The following is a 15370-nucleotide window of genomic DNA, read 5'->3' on the forward strand; positions in this document are numbered from 1 at the left end:
TTTGCCTTTGCAGAGTTGTGTGTGCCCCTTTATTCAGGGGTGGTGGGAGGCACTGTGGGCTGCAGCCCCATGGCCCTGGCCCCATGGAGCCTGGTTTTCCCAGGCTGCTGCCATACCCTGCAAGTGACCCCATCTGCAGTCACGGGAGGGAACATCTGCCTCGTGCCAGGCAATAGAGCATCAAGGACCAGGACACACCTGGTTCATCCCTGGTGTGTGTGTCCATAACACCTCACCTTGCCTGGGGTGTCTCACTGCATATGGCATTTTTGCAGGAGAGCAATAGGGGAAGTTGTCCAAAATTCTCCTTCCAAGCCAACACAGAAGCAGGGTTGTCTGCAGAGAAGGTGGGAGTGATGCTGCCTCTGCCACCAAGCCAGACACAGTTGGGGGTTGTTTACAGGCCAAAAATCCTGTGTCTGCCTGTGAGGATCAGGGAGGGAGAAAAGGCTGTCTAAGGACTGGGGGCCTGGCTTTGCAGCCAGAACAGACCTTTCCAGAGGCATAAAGCTGAGCAGTGGGATCACCTGTATCAGCTATACATGACTATTTATCATTAATCCAAGGTTATTGAAAGTACTGGTTTGAACTACCTGCACCTGCTGCTTCCCAAGAGTTCACACAGATATCAATTATGCAACAAAAGACCTTAATGAAAGAGAACAGTACAGCTGCTGCCCTGTGGGGCCATGTCCTCCTGCCTGGGGCCCCTCTCAGCCCCTCCAGGCAAGGGCAGCCCTGCCCTGGCTCTGCCCACCGCCAGCAGGGTGGGGGCAGTGGGATGAGAGGGGGCACCCACCCAGAAACATCCACCTCATCCATTCTTACAGCTGATACTCTATTTATTTACTATTATTTTTACCTGGAACATTGATGTTTTGGGGAGAGAAGATGTTGAACCAAATACCACTCAGGTTGTTTCCAAAAAAGCTTAGCATGTGATGTTGAAATGCAGTTCTATGAATCATTTTCCTAGGATAAAACTTAGACCCAGAGCTGAATGGCAGGGAGGAGGCTGAAAAAACCTTGGCTGTGACACAAAGGAAGTTTCTGGGATGGTCAGGACCAGCTCTCAACACCACTGTGCTCCAGCAGCTCTAAGTTTCTTTGCCTCAATTTCCACTTGGATAACTCAGGTAGTTTCAAGAAACTGGTGCTTTCTCTGACCTCTGGAATTTAGATAAAATAATCTGGTTTTAAGTCTTACCATTTTCCTCTCGTTTTACTCCCAAGTTACCTTGCCTTTAGCTGCAAGGCTCCACAATACTCCAACCTCCTCCCTCGTGCCAGGGGGACAGAGTGCTCCATTTTGCCTCAATGATGGGCTCAGGTCAGCAGCAGCATGGTAGGTTTTCCCCCTGGACTCTGTGAAGAAAAGCAAGGAGGACACTGTTTGCAGCATCCTTGTTGACCTGTGGAAACTGAGTTTCCATCCACCTTGGCTCTGGAAAGAGGAAACCCCTGAGCCATCACAGCAGCCAGACCAACCAAGGACCTGCTCTAACCTTGAGAGCCAGTGACCTCAAGTATGGGAGCTGTTGAAGCCCAAGGTGCTTCTAAGCAACAGCTTCCTCTGCATGTTCTCCCTCAGGAAGGCTGCTCTTTACTTCGTGCTCCAGATATTTCAAAGCACCTTCTGAGTGCCTACATAGGAATTCTTCAAGATTTTGGCCTTACTGGCTTAAATCCAAGTTGAGGTATTCCCTGCAATAAGAGCTTATATTAATGAAAAATTATTTTTCAGTGCTTGACCATGAAAAGTTCTGGCAAGTGTTGCCTTGATTTCAGTGACTAATACAGGGATATTAGGAAAGAAATTTGCTGTCATACAATTTCATCTGAGCTGAGGTTAGGGCTTGGCTCTGTCAGTTTTCCCCTACTGAGGTGGTATAATATTAATTCAATGATTTTTTTAAGGCCTGAAAACTACAATTTGTCAGAGAATAGGCAGATCTTGTTTTAACCTGTTGCAGGTTCTGGCAAGATAAGCCCCAGGTTTGTGTTTAGGTTGAGGTGTCCTGAGGGGCAGATGGGGCAGCAGGGGCAGGATGCTGGTGCAGGGTCCAGGCTGCATCCTCCAGCTGCGACCTCCACTGCACCTTCAGTGTCCTGGGTTACAGTGAAACCAGGGGATAAAACCTCCCCAGTGGTGGACTTAGATGCAGGCATGCTGAGTCCTAAGGAACACACTGAAGAGGGATTAAAATGGATCCCCTGTGTCCTAAAGCCACTCCTGTCTGGAGCTGAAGGAGGAGCAGGCACAAGCCTGGCTGCAGTGGCTGCAGAGGGAGGAGAGGCCTGTCCTTCACAAGGCTTGGAGATCATCTTTTCCTCCTAGTCAGGATAAGCCAGTCTGGCTTTTAACAGCAGGGTGCCTGCCTAAATCACTGGCTGGTAAATTACATTTTTCTGTCTAGAATGAGGTAAATGTGTATTTTATCTAGGTAATTAATCTGAGGGATAGAACTAACATGATTATTGTGTTTTCTTTTCCCTCACTCCTGTCAATATGGCCATGTGGCATTTGTATCTCAGAGCCTTTATTAAACTGGTTTATTTGTAAGCAATCAAACAAGGAAAATTACAAGGACAAGGATGATTTTGTTCAGGCTGTCACCTTTATCTAGCACTAACAAGCTAGGAAATGACACTGCCTTTTATTGTCTTCCTGTCTCCATAAACTTGCTTTTATTTATTAAAAAAATAAAGCTCTTAAATAAGCAAAGAGGAACAGGCTTGGAAAATTCTGTGGACTCCAAGGTCCTTCTCTAGTTTTCCTCTGCAGGAACAAACATCACCTATTCCCCTTTTCCCACACACAGAACCTGTTCATTAATGTGTCAGGAAGCATGACTCAATCTGCAACTTTGTCAAGACACAGACAGGAAATTTAGGTGCTTGCATTACCAACTGCTACTGTTTGATAAATCTATCCCCCGTAAGTTTTGATAGGTGGGTGCCTTACCACAGGCTGCTTCTTTGAAAATAGTGGCTAATAAGATATTCAAAGTAATCTTGCCATTAGAACCCCTTTGGGAGGGCACTGAGTTACCTGAGAGGAAAATGCTGTATGTTACTGGGGGCTAGGAGCAAAGCAGTAAGAAAGTGTTGCACCTGCAGCTCCAGCAGAAGTTAGTTACCCATCCATTTGTCCTGTATTCCCTGTCTCCAATGTGCAATAAGTCCCTCCCATGTCCCCTTCAGCCAGAGCAGCCCAGGTATTCCCTGAAATGTGTCACTGTCACTGTCACTGTCACTGCCATGGACAGTCCTGGGGTCAGAGCTGGGCAGGGGCAGCCTGGCTGGACCCTGCCTGCACCCGGCCCTTCACTTGCAGCCTGCCCGAGCTCCAGTGCAGCACTGGGAGCTGGCCACTCACATAATCCACTCTCGTGGGGGTTTTAGAGTGGCTTTCTCCTTGGAATTTTATGGGTTTCAGTGCGTGCTTTCCAAAGGCTGAAGCCCAGGCACAGATCCCAGGTGCCTTGTGGCCAAGAGGCATCTGCAGCACTGCAGCAAGCACTGCAATCCAGCAATGATCTACCAGCTGGGAGACTAGGAAAACTCTTTTCTTCCAAGTTTCAAAAGCTTTAGGATTTGCTCAGCACATTTTTTAATTTTCCACACAGGTTTAAGTAACAACTGAAATTACTGTTTAGTGTGAGACTTGAGATATTTTAGAAATGACCACTCAGGCTGCTCAAAGATTTTAAATTTCATGTGAGGTAAATTCATTCTATATTTTAATTTTTGAAGGAGAGAAAGAAAATGATGCTATGGGACAGAGCTGGCTGCTTGCCCAGGGTGAGCTAAGTGACCTGGCCCAGCATGGACTGGAGAGTGGCTGGTCATCTCTGCTTTTCATGAGGGCTGCATCTTTTAAAAAGAATAAAATGAAAAAAAATTAAAACACAAGAAAATAAAATAATAAAATACAATAATATTGTAAATCAAAGTATTTACAAAGGCTCCTTTGATCTTCTCTTTCACAAATGAAGATCTTATACAGATATATGCTGATATGAACAAGAGCAACCTCATCAAAAGGAGTGTGTATCTCCTTCACCATCCCAAAAATGATTCTATGTTACAGCCATTTTATAAATCTAATGAAACCAACACACTTTTACTTACCAGTGTTGCATTAAAACACATAAGGATAACATAGCTGTTGAGACTTTGTTCTTACTCTGTATAGTTCACATATCTTGCATGGATGTCTGCTGTCCTCTTTAAAGGAAATCATGTTTATATGTCAAATGCAAAGAAAGAATAATTCTCTTCTGAAATGTCAATGGTTTCTTACTGAAAGTATTTCCCTGAAGCACTGAAACCCCAATACAGTAAAATATCACATTACATGAGAAAGTGGGACTGACTGTCAGAAATTAAAACCTCTGTTCATCCAGCCTCTGGTCATTGTTGACAAAGGGTTGAGACAGACAAACCCTGAAATCGAATATTCTCTGGAAAAATAACAGCAATAGTGAGTTAAATAAGTTAAGGAATTACTTAGTGCACAGAAGAGAATTGTAGAATATGTTGAAGGTTCTTCAGATTCTGTATTTTTCAGTCTGGAGGAGTGGAAGAAAGAAGTTTAGAAGAATCAGGCCAGAAAACCAGCTGTATCTTGGGCTGCATCCAAAGCTTTGCTCTGGAGCACTGTGTCCCCAGCACAGGAAAGGCAGGGACCTGCTGGGGAGAGTCCAGAGGAGGCACAGAGGTGATCAGAGAGGTGGATACCTCTCCTGTGCAGAAAGACTGAGAGAGTCAGAGTTGTTCAGCCTGGAGAAGAGAAGACTCCAGGGAGACCTTTCAGTAATTGAAGGGGGTTATAAGAAAGATGGGGACAGACTTTTTGAAGGGTCAGTTGCAACAGGACAAAGGAGAATGTGTTTAAACTAAAAGAAGTTAGGTCTGAGATTTAGATATAGTGAAGACGTTTTTTACAATGAGGATAGTGAAACAGTGCACAAGTTGCCAAGAGAGCTGGGAGATGCTCCAGCCCTGGAATATTCAAGGTCAGGTTAAATGGAACTCTGAGCAACCTGATGTGGTTGAAGATGTTTGTGCTCATTGCAAATAAGTTGTACTAGATGATCTTCCAACCCAAACTAATCTATGAATTTGTGATTCAGTGGGGTGTGTCTGTCTGATCTACATTACACCAGAAAGTGTGGTGTGCCTGGTTGCAATCCTAGGGTGACCTGCTGCTCTGCTTGAGGAAGAGAAAGGTCAGCAGTGTTGGAGCAAGTGGGCCTGAGCAAGAGGCTTTGAAGAGGAAGAATAACCTAGAGGCCAAGGTCCAGCCACAAGATCTGGACCTGGGAGTCCATCCTTGGTAAAACCTGTCTCTCCCCTTTATATCAGCACACTGTAGGCATTTGAGGATATGGACTCTTAAATCTGTTCAGCAGACTTTTTTCCAAATTTATTCCTTCATGATACTAAAAGCAATCAGTGAATATCTCCTACCTGTCATGATTTTAATAATTTCCCTTTCCTTGAAAATTAACTGTCATCTGTATTGCAGAACCTGAGATCTGACACTACAAATGAGGCACAGAGTGGACATAACTCTATGCTTTTAATAGTCACCTTCATGCAGAATTTTCCTGTAAAATATATTTTTGCCTGACCTTTTGATTAGCAAGAAATTATTACACACTTGAAAAGAGATCAGGCTTTCTTTTGTGCCCCCTTTGAGGGATGAGACAGTGGCAGCTTGTGTTCTGGAGCACTACTTTCCATAGAAGATGACTTCTACTGTCCTTCTGAAGGACTGTCAAGTTATTCTGATTGCTATTTTTGATTCTGGTTTCAAATCAAGTCAAAAGTGCTCCATTTAATGCTGGCAGGGGGTTTATCCTCAATAGGCATGGCTTGCCCAAACCAGTTTAGAGATCATACATATTTTTTTTAAAAGTTACTGCTCCAGGACACATTTAATTGTTCTGCCTAATCCTGAACCTTGAATCCTTAAGCCCTAACCATCATACTCCTTAGCCTCTCCAAACCAGGGGTGGTATAAGCAGCTAGACACTCCTCTTTCCATCCACATAAATGAAAAGGAGTTATTCAGCCCCTCACCCTCTCTGACAGCTGATCTTATGAAGGCACCAATTGCAGCAACAGGGAAAGAAGGGGAACATCTGTGAGAGGAGGATTGCATGGGCATCCCAGCAGTGCCTCTGAGCAAACAGCAGTCACATCTATGTTGCTGCATGCCCATGATCTCCTGCAAAATTTGCCACCCATATGCTCATACTGGCTGGATGTCTCATGGTCTCATCAAGCAGCCCTGAAAACCCTGGGAAGCAGGGACCCAAACTCCCAGCCACTAACGGGAGTGTCCCTGCCCTCTGCAGGGCTCTGAGCACCCACAGCTCCCTGTGCTGACAGCTTCAGTATCTTAGTGTGGACGAAGATACAGTAACATGGGCTCAGATCCTTTTAATAGAAAAAATTAGACAGGGCAGCCCTTGGGTCACTTGGGGAAGCACACAGCGTGAGGGGAAGGGGTGCTCCCAGCAGCACAGTGCTGTGGAGCAGTGTGAAGGGTCCACATCAGCAGGGCACTGCAAGTCTGAGTGTGAGCATTAGATGGCTCAAGCCACGTGTGTGGAGAAAGCACCTGACACCTTACAAACCTGGGAGAGCAAGGGAGGTAAGCAGCACTTACTGGCCGTGTGATGATCACACTGTGCTTCCACGAGGTGAAGGAAGAAGCTGGCAGCAGCAAATCCCTGTTGGATGCAGTTGATGGGGATGGAACCACTGGGAGGTTGTGTCTGGGGGTACCCACACAAGCCCCCAGAGCAGGCATTGAAGCAGCCCTGCCTTCCCCTGGAGCTGCAGCACAGTGTTCAACACCCAGTTCTAGCAGGAAGACGTCCATGTTTCTCAGGGGCCTTTTGGTTTTGCAAGGACATGAGGGAGCACTGTAGGACTGATGTGGGTACATGGAAATCTCAAGGGCACACTGTCTTTTACAAAGCTGCCCGTGTCTGGATTGAAAATCTACATAACATCGATGCTTGCCAGTCTGGGAACATTTTGGAATTGGCTGTGAGGGCAGCTTCCCTCTGTGACCTATTCCTCTCTTCCATGTCTGGCCTAAAGCTGGGAGAAGTCCAAATCTTTAAGTCCAAACTAAAGGGATTCCTGCTTTATTGTCATCTGGTTTATGAAAAGGCGGAGCAGTCGCTGGTGAGCTGTGGGTGTAATGGCTTCAGTCACACGGTGCCCTGTGCACATGGCAGCACACAGCTGGGCCTGGCACCAGCAGTTTGCCACTTCACCACAGCACCAGCTCTGGAAAGATTATGGGCTCTGGGGCCAAGGCATCCATCCAGGATGACAGTCCTCTTTTTCCTCCACCCCAAAGCCAGCAGCCAGAAAGACCAAAGAAACAACTCCCAACCTCAGAGCAGCAGTCTCTGCACTCTTGTGCTTGCGGCATTGTCCCTTTGCACATCAGAGCAGAAGGACAGCTGGCCCCGCCACAGGTGGCACACCCAGGGCATGTGCAGAGCTGGAGCCCCAGGCTGCCTGCCTCTCACCGCTCCCTGCCAGGTCCTGCCTCCCACGCTGCCTGCAAGGCAGATCCAGCCACGGAGCCTCTTGGCAGGCTCCCACGGGCTGCATCACTCATCAGCCAGCAGGAGCAAGCTGCCTGCTTTGGGCATGGCTGATGGCACTGGCTGCCCTGTGGCCTCCCTGGAAAAGGTGCAGCACATCTCCACTAGCACGAGTGGTGAGTGCTCTGCTCCTGCCCCAGTTTGCCATGCCCTGGTGCCAGGAATCACCATGCTGTCCCATCCCCCACAGCACAGATCCCATTAGGAACTTGCTTGTGGCAGACCTCAGGGGACTGTTCTACTGTTCCAGATTGGATGTGGAAGGGTGTGGGTGAAGGGTACAACCATCAGGCTGTGCTCTCAGGGGACCATAAAGTAATGCTTTGCACTGTATAGCTGGTGACCCACTTCTGACCTTAAGAAGTGGGACCTGGAATGCTCAAGCAAAGCATAAAACTCAGCGCCTTAAGCATGAGCTCATTAGGAACTTCCTGAGAGTTGCTCAGCCACATCCAGAGCAGAGGGCAGTGACCCTGCCATGGCTTTGAAGAGACCTGAGTGACTGGCAGCTTGTCTGAAACACTCGAATTTCCCACATTAACCAATATTCCAGGTCTGCCACAAATTAGGTCTCACTCTCACCCAGCAAAGTCACCTCACCAAATTAACACAGCTGCAGGGATGGATAAAAACATGGACCTTGACATTGTCTGCATGGCACAGGAGTTCTGTCAGGCCTTGGGAATCACACTCTGGCTAATGTGCCAGCATTACCCCTAGAGGGTCAGAGGTCTGAATGTGAATGAGCAGCTGTGACTGTGACTTAATCCTTCCCAGAGTATTTTAAGTGATTTTAAACAACTTTTCACTTCTGAGCTGCTGAAATTCTCATGGGAAAAGCATTCTAAAATAATTCCAACTCACAGGAATGTGTCTAAGATAGATGCTGGGAGGCTTATTGTCTATGTATTTAGGGAAAATAGATAATCTAATTTTTGGAGTCCAACTAAAGTGAAAAACTCTCAGCATTGCTGCACCATAGAGGCTCCTGCTCATCTTCTCTGTACTGGTGGCTATCTCCACGTAGCATCAGGCATCACAAGTCCTGGCCACAGAGTCTTCAAATGGAGGCATACAGAATTTAAGCTGATTTTTAAAAAGTATGGTTTAAGCTATATCAACCTCTCAACACCAGGTTCCTTACCTGTTGAAAAGAAGTGTGGTATCAATGCACTGATGATGTGCTACTTTTGTATTTGAATAATATAATGATTCAGAATGTACAGAAAAATGGCTTTTTAAATTTCATGTTGATCCTTTTTGGGGAGAAACTGAGAATGGAATTTGGCATTTCTCTGGCATATCCCACTGCTTTGCTAGTATAACCAGTGCTCTTCTCCTCACAGCACCAGTGAGTCCAAACCAAGGAACAGAGGATTCTCACTGACAGTTCCCAATCCCTTTTTAATAATTTCTCTGCCCAGAAGCTCCTTTTCCTGTATGATCCTCTAAAGGTCTCCTGCTTGACCTTGCTTTTCTTCTGTGAGAACCAAAGCTCCTTTCTGCCTTGAGCTCTGGGGTTTGCCTCCTTAATGCTTCAGGAGGGGGAGGTGGAATGGGTTAGAGCATGTCCCCAGAGATGAGAGCTGAGAAATGGTCTCAGTTACAGCATTTTAGGTATTGTCAGCAGCTACTGCACTGTTGAAACCACCTAGCAGTGTGTGGTATGAACAGCCTGTCCTTCTGAACCTTTAGCAAAGTCAGAGGCAGATGTATTCTTATATCTGGATGAGGATGTAAAAGAGGGGTGTGAGCTTTAAGGATCTCTTGAGTGCCATATATCTGCTAGTACTCTTTAGATTATTTTATAATATATGTCAATATATACATACATGCCACTAATATCTCCACCAGTACAGACTTTTTTTCTGCCTTTCGTGTATGTATGAGTTCATGTCCAAATAACGTAATTTATCTTTTGTGCCAGGAAGAAGCTTATTCTAATGCTTTTTTCTACCATGTTAGTAATTTTATTTGGGAGCCCTGAATGTCACAAAAACCCCCAAAAGTTATGCATTTACAGGAACTATGCATTTACAGGAACTATGTCACATTTCCAAAGAAGTGCAAAACCCATATTGAAAGCTATGAACCTCTTTTTTTGACAATATCTTGATTTCCTTTCTCACTTGAATTCCCACGCTCCTTGGACTGGGTTTGAACCCATCTGTTTGGATCCTCTGACTGCAGTGCACACACATATACCAAATTCTCCTGGGATTAATGTTAAAATGTACTTACTTCAATAGATGAGATATCAAAGTATTGACTGGAGGCATGAGTCAATTTCACTGTTAATTCATGCACCTCGTTACCCTACTCAATCAGAGTGCTCTCATTCCACTGGGAAGTGTTGCTGTAATTAAGATCCTGGAGCTTTTTGAGAAAAAGGAGCAGAGACAAAATAAATTGAAGGAGAGCTGCTCTCACCTTCTGTAAAAGCTGTAGTTGCATTTGAATTTTCTACCAAGCCAGAAGATTGGTGTTTGACACATGTCACTGGTTGCTTGGAAGAAAATTATGGATCCAGACCCATGAGTATGTGCCAACTTCAGGAGGAAACTACAGCATGCAGCAGCTGAGGCCCTGAAGCAATGTCTCAAAGACAGACTTTTTTGAGCACTGGGATTTCTTTCATTTTCTAAAGATTCTTTGCCTCCAGTGTGTTATGTTCTGATGCACAAGGAGTACAGGGAGAGGATTCACTTACATTAGGGAAAGAATCTCTGAGCAGGAATTGGGAGCATCTATTTATCAGTGCAGATTGTGCAAAGGGAAGGAAGATCTGCTACAAATGAGTGTGCAGACTGATTTAAAAACCAGTCTATAGTGCAGAAGCTTTGTGGTTGAAGTAGGGAGACTGCAGATGGAAACTGAATTACATTCCTCTAGCATGGTCTTCCTGTCTGCAGAAGGCATTAAAAGTGGCAAGTGCATCTGAACCAGCAGAAACTGGCAGAGATAAAATTGATGATAAATGCCCTGTATCCTCTCACTGAGATCCCTCACTATGCCTCACCAGCTGGCATATTTGAGTTTCTTCCTGGTGTCCCAAACTGCCCCATTTTTTTAACCTGGATATAGCTTAAGTAAGTAAATATAAGAACACTCAACCCTTTAGTCAGAGGAGGAAAACACATTTTACATCTTCTTCCACCTAATCCCTTTCCTATAACCTTTGTTCATTTATTTGATATTGTATTAGTGATCAATTAGATAAACCCTAACCTGGATAAACCCTAACTTCAATAATCAGTGTTTGCATGGTACAGCGAGCAGCTGGAGATGGAGATGAGGAGGGAAAAAGCTGTTTTCTCTTCCCTATCAACAGGGAATGTTCAGCACTAAAAAGCAGATATTGAGATCAGGCCAGGCAGGGCAGGTGTAAGGGTCACACCTTGGCAGGGTCGTCACCCAGCCTGTGGCACTGGCCCGTAACTGATAATCTCCTGATACTATTACAGGCAGTGCCATTATGACTGTCAACTTTAATTAAGCACACTCCTATTTGCTGTTTCCTTCTAAACATCACTCCAGGGCCACAGCTAATTCAGTGTGCAGCCAAGCTTCACCAGGAGGGGTTTTGCCTTGTTTCCGTCAGCCACAGGTGGGGTTAGCCACTGGTGTGCCTGTGGCAAGAGGACTTTATGGTGCAGGAGGGAACTCTGATGCAGTGGATCATCCACTTTCAGCCTGTCTCCAAACTCTCAGCTGCTGACAATGCTGCTCCAGAGCTCTCAGCTCTCACAGAGGCTCAGCAGCAGAGCCCCCTCCCTCCTCCAGGCAGGGGGAAGCCATGCAAAGGGGTGCTGGGCCACCACAAAGCCCCCTCACATAAAACCTTCAACAAAGCTTTCAGCTTTTGGTGTCTTTAAGCCTTGGCCTTCAGTTTATTCTGCAAATATGAATTAAGCATTAGGACATCTCTGTTCTGCAAGGACACTGAGCACTGATACAGCCCTGTGTTTTATTCATTATGAAGGACTGAATCCTATTACATTAAAAATTCAAATATTAAACTGTATTAAATGGACACGTAGGGGATATATGTCTGTATATAAAGATATCCATTTATTCATAAGCTCAGTAGGGTCTTAGATATATGTAAAAATAAAGGGAAATTAAGTTACTCATCCAGTCTCATAAAGCAAATTGGTAGCTGAGTCAGGAGAGGTGCTTAGGAGAAGTTATTATTTGCTGTTGGTTACATGGGGAAGCTTAGATCCTCTGTCCAGGAGTCAGTTTGTATTTGCAAATTATAACTGTCTTTCCTGAGGTGTCATTTGTTTAACACTTTGAGAATTCCATTGTCAGCTGCTGAGGAAAAAAACATTATGGCTTTTTTTTCTATTCTTCCACGCAGTCCTATTTTAAATTTATCAAATTACTTGTCCTCCTCTTCTTAGCACGTGAGCCTCACTGACCCTTCCTAAGTGAGCTCAGTCCTGCTCAAACGGGCCCCTTAAGAGCACAGCTGGAAGGACATCCAGGGGTGCAGTTGGGCCCCCTGGGCACCTTCTCCCACACCTCACTGTCAGGAGCAGGAGCCAGGTCAGCTCTTACACAGCTGGGACACTTCACCCCTCAAGCCTGGTCAAAGTGTGGATGTGCTGGACTGCCCAGAGAAACCCTGTGGTGCTTTGTGTGCACATCTGGCTCATACTCTCAGAGTAAGTTAACAAGGTGTTGTCTGCTCTTGCAAAGCACCATGGAGTTCTTGCAAAGCACCGTGGAATCAGAGACAACATTACTTAAAAATTTACCTTCCCCCATCCAAAAGACTGACCACTGCCCTTCCCTATCCAGAATGTGACTTGCTTTTATTTGTGCCACAAAGCTGTGCCACATCTCTGACTCCATCCGAAGTCACAGTAGGAAATTTGCCCTCAGCATCGGTCTAAAAAAGCTGTTTTCTAGAGCAACATGCTCTGATTTGAAGATTGCTAGCCATTAGTGGCTGTATTATCCCTTAGCCAGCTCTTTCTAAACAGTATCCCTGGCAGTGATCTTATCTTACTTGAACACTGAAGTGGGTATTTGTGGAAAATACCCAGGGGGTAGATGAAGGTCATCATTGTCCACTTACTTAATTATGGAATAACTGCTTTAAGGATGGTAAACAAGTCTATTACAGACGGGGCTAATGGCTTCAACAAAGTTTCACACGTCTGTGAGTGAAACAGAGTGAATGGCAGGGATAGCATGGACTTTATGAGCTACACTGACAGTCTAGTCTTCTCTTCATTGAGATCAGGCCTGGATCAGCCTCTGAAGGACCAAGTAATGTGTATGTCTAAAAGCTATTAAACAGTGCATTGACAAGATCTCCTTGTCAATGGACAGCATCATTCAGGGAAAACACCCTGCTCAAAAGAACTTTATCCAGAAATATTGAAGCTAGTAACAAAAGAGAAAGTGTGTAAAGCACCCTGCAGTGCAATCTCAAAATTGTCAATTTAATGTCCTGTCCCTGGGGAAGTAGAAGCAGGATGATATGGGATTTTGTCCTCCAAAGGCATCTCTAAGAGAGGAAGTTGTAGGTGCAGCCCAGAAGTTTGAGGTTCCCTTGTTTAGCCCACTTTTAAAATGCCACTCACGTTTTGCTAGCAGAGCAGTTACAGATTGGTGGATCTGGATGTAGAAATAGGATCACCAGAGGCCCAGTATGGATGGAAACCTTCTGTCCCCTCAGCCATGAGATAAGGCCTAGGATACAAACTCTTCATTTCAGGGAGTTTGTGCAGATTGCCTTGTTGGGTAGAAGTGCAAGGGCCTAAGTACTGTTGTATTACAGAATTGATGCGCAAAAAGTTTTTCCATTTAAGAAAATGCCCCAGAGACATAGAGGCTTTACAGAAATTAGAAAGGACAAATTCAGAATAATAAACTTGAAATATGACCTGAATCTCTCATTGCACATCATGTGTAGCAAGAGCTCATTTTGTATTGCTCAAAAAATAGTTACCTGCAGTGCAGGGATCAAGACAGCAACACAATCTTGAAGATTAAGGAATGATTTTTTTTATAGTTCTGTATTTGTAGTTGTGATATTGTGGCTTGGGTGAAGCATCCAGGCAACAAGCCAGTCGTCATGATTAGCAATATAATAACAACTGGCTAAACAAATATTTCACACACACAGATCTAATGAGGCTGGTGCTAGGGAAAATGAGTATTAAAAAGTTAATTAGGATGTGCTTTTTAAAGCACATTATTCTTTAGTGTTGCTGGTATATCACCTGCAACACCCAGCATGGCTCAGGAAAGGCTGTAGCCAGATATAGATACAGGAGCTCTGTTGAAGAACAGTGTGAGCATCCTCAGAGCAGTCGCACTGCACCAGAGGGAGGTGTGAGGCCCCAGCAGCAGCCCTGGCTACATCCTCACATCTTGCATAAGAGTGTGGAGGTCAATACAGCATTTCATATGAGCCCAGAGCAGCTCTGGCCATTCAAACTTCTCAGGGTCAAACAACTTTAATTGTAGATAGCCCTATTCCAGCTATTCCTCTGAAAAGCATATGGAGAAACACAGTTTGTCTCCCAGAGTATGATTCTAGTACTGGACCACCTCCAACCCTGCCACCTATACCTGCATGATAGCCAGGAGACACAAGTACTGCCAGGCACCAGCTTGTCTGAAACATCTGCAGATGTTTCCTCTCTGCTCTTATCACGTGGGAAGGAGCTGCAGGACAACATTATGCAAAACCCCTGTTGTAATAGGCTTTGGTTGTGCTACATGATGTTTGATCAGACACAGTCTGGGATAAGTGCATCAAACTACTTAATCATGAAGGTGATTTTTGCCTTAGTTTCTCCAAATTATATTGTGTGTTTGCTTGAATTTTATGTGTATGGTGACTACTGAATCTGAATGGCTTGTTGGGCAGACATATCATAATAGTCTGTACAAACTGCAATAGGTTGATTAAATCAAGTTACTTTGCTTCTGCAAGCCAATAAAGTTCTTTGCTCTCCCCAATTAACTTCACAGTACTCATAAAGCAAAAGATTTAATTAGACAGTCCTTTATGTTAGCTGATATTTACTGTATATCCAATAAAAATAATGAGGTAGATGTATACTGAGAAGATCTTGCCCTAAGTACTTTATTAGAAGCAAAGCAAAAGTGAAGCTCCTAGTCTGTATTTATTACTGGTGTAAAAATTAAATGAGTCTACAAGAACTCTGCACTTGAGCCATGGATCCTCAAAGCTCTTAACATGCTCTTACTGTTTAAACTTTGCTACATAGGGAGTGGTTGGGATGCAAGTTTCAGCAGTTGTTTCAGCATTTATTTGGGTGAACAAAAGCTTTTGGTACAATTCTCTCATGTCTGCTTCAGAAAGGTTGCTGACACATGTACCCAGCTCTGTTTTTTCCTCAAGAAATGTATCCCAATTTGTGACTAGAGGCACAGGCTCTTAAGACAATTCATGCAGGTTTTCTAATGAGAAGCATTGCTAGTTTTAGTTGGACTGTTTTAAACCAGATAGATTTTTCTCAGATCTTTAGCTATGAATGCTGAGGAAAGAAACCCCAGCCAAATGTGAATTTTGTGAGTTCTCTACCAAATGGATTCAAAATCCTGGTGAGAAAAGCTTGGAGACTTTGTGTGCCCAGAGCTGATGGCTGCCTCTCCACACCTGCTCCTTACCCAAGGGAGCTGCTGGTGAGCTTCTGCCAGAAACCACAGCAGCTCTCATGGGGACCCTGGTGATGTGGATG

The 15370-nt window shown here is 44.8% G+C and overlaps 1 long non-coding RNA gene across 1 annotated transcript in view; it reads right to left on the minus strand.

The window, feature by feature from the left end:
- Positions 1 to 3323: 3323 nt before the first annotated feature.
- LOC110476416 (uncharacterized) overlaps positions 3324 to 15370 on the minus strand; it is a 31116-nt gene continuing 19069 nt past the window's right edge. Inside the window, exon 3 of the long non-coding RNA XR_004148382.3 lies at positions 3324 to 3876. This is a non-coding gene — a long non-coding RNA (uncharacterized LOC110476416). The remainder of the gene's footprint in view (positions 3877 to 15370) is intronic.

The sequence above is a fragment of the Lonchura striata genome, chromosome 5 (genome assembly GCF_050655825.1).
Source record: "Lonchura striata isolate lonStrDom1 chromosome 5, ASM5065582v1, whole genome shotgun sequence".
Classification (NCBI taxonomy): domain Eukaryota; kingdom Metazoa; phylum Chordata; class Aves; order Passeriformes; family Estrildidae; genus Lonchura; species Lonchura striata.